Here is a 1,729-nt window from a genome sequence, read left to right as displayed (position 1 = left end):
ATTTCGCTCTGTGGCTTAGTTGATGTCTAGGCAAGCTTTGTCCCTATAAGGGAGACAGTTCATCTGTTCGAGGCAAGTGGGTTTTAAGTGGGACCTTTGCGAACGCATCGTGACCCCTCCACTTACCTGGGAGCTTACCTGGTCAACTCGGTTCATTAGACCGGATTGGAGGCTTAGGTGCCCTCTTCAAACCAGTTAGGAGCTGTCTAGTGATTTTAGGTCAAAGACTAGGATTGATATGCTTTTCTCTTTTATTGCATGCTTGATTGATCGAGTACTAGTGTATGCACGGTAGTCGTTCTAGAGTACAAAACCTATTACCTTTTGATCCTGAAATAGAACGAACCCTTAGGAACATTCGAGCTAAGATCAAAACATTAGGATCATCCCCACCTCTTAAGATGGCTGAAGAACAACCCAAACTCCTGAGGGAGTACTTTACTCCCACTATTTACACTTCCCCATCTTGCATTCGATTACCTGAGGTAGCAGCTGTACAATATGAAATAAAGTCTAGTGTGATCCAAATGCTTCCATCTTTTTATGGGCTCACCAATGAAGATCCATATAAACACCTAGATGAATTTCTTGAGATTTGCACCACTGTCAAGATTCAAAATTTCACTGATGATGCTCTGAAACTTAGATTATTCCCCTTCTCCCTTAAAGATAGAGCTAAGCAATGGCTGAATTCTTTAGAGGCCAATTCGATTCATTCCTGGGGGCAAATGCAACAAGAATTTCTTAAAAAATACTTTCCCATAGGAAGAACGAACCAGTTTAGACGTGCTATCACAAGCTTCTCCCAAATTGAGGGAGAAGAATTTCATGAAACTTGGGAGAGATTTCGGGACCTAATCCGTAAATGCCCACATCATCAAATACCTAAGTGGCAGCTAGTGCAATGCTTCTATGACGGATTGACTGAACGAAACCGTCAGATGATTGATGCCGCATGTGGGGGGACATTCATGCTTCAAAATGAGCATGAAGCATGGAAATTATTTGAAAATCTAAATGAAAACTCCCTCCACCATGCTTCATGTTCTCGTCAAGCACCCCCGAGTTCTCAAAGAAAAGGGACCATTTGTGAAATAAGTCATTCTATGGACCTGTCTAGCAAGGTAGATGCATTGTCCCATAAGATTGACCAATTGATGATAGGTGGGCATTACATGAACTCTTCCCAAGCACAAGTGTGTACTATTTGTTCTAGCCCATCCCACCCTATTCATGGGTGCCCTTCAGCGCCCCAATTCCCCGAACTCGTGCAAGAACACATCAATGCTGCTCAAACACTGCCTAGACCGGGTAATGACCCATTTTCCAATACATATAACCCGGGATGGCGAAATCATCCAAACTTTTTTTGGAAGCAGCAAGCTTCGAATACTGCCCAACCTTATTCCCAAAACTTTCCAAACCCTCAGAATTTTCAAACCCCACAAAATATTCATCTCTACCGTCCCTTGACTCAATTTCAACACACTCCTCCTCCACCCCAAAGAAACACAGCCTTTGAGGAGAAAGTGTTGAACGCCCTTCAAGGTTTGGAAACCATTACACAATTAGTGCACTCTCATACGCAATCAATCGCCAAGCTAGAATCCCAAATGGGTCAACTAGCTAATGCACTAAACAAGCGAGAGGAAGGAAAGCTTCCAAGCCAACCACTAAGTAATCCTAGGGGACAATACATGGCTCAAGAAAATCAACTAAATGCAATTCA

General features: G+C 42.9%; 1 non-coding gene across 1 annotated transcript; it reads right to left on the bottom strand.

Moving 5' to 3' along the window:
* Positions 1-777: 777 nt before the first annotated feature.
* LOC120107762 lies at positions 778-883 on the bottom strand. The gene has a single exon (XR_005509415.1). It is a non-coding gene; the product is annotated as a small nucleolar RNA R71 (small nucleolar RNA).
* Between the last annotated feature and the right edge of the window lie 846 nt (positions 884-1,729).

The sequence above is a fragment of the Phoenix dactylifera genome, unplaced genomic scaffold, assembly GCF_009389715.1.
Source record: "Phoenix dactylifera cultivar Barhee BC4 unplaced genomic scaffold, palm_55x_up_171113_PBpolish2nd_filt_p 001006F, whole genome shotgun sequence".
Lineage (NCBI taxonomy): Eukaryota > Viridiplantae > Streptophyta > Magnoliopsida > Arecales > Arecaceae > Phoenix > Phoenix dactylifera.
Note: the sequence above shows the minus strand (reverse complement) of the source record. Positions and strands in the feature narration are given on the sequence as shown.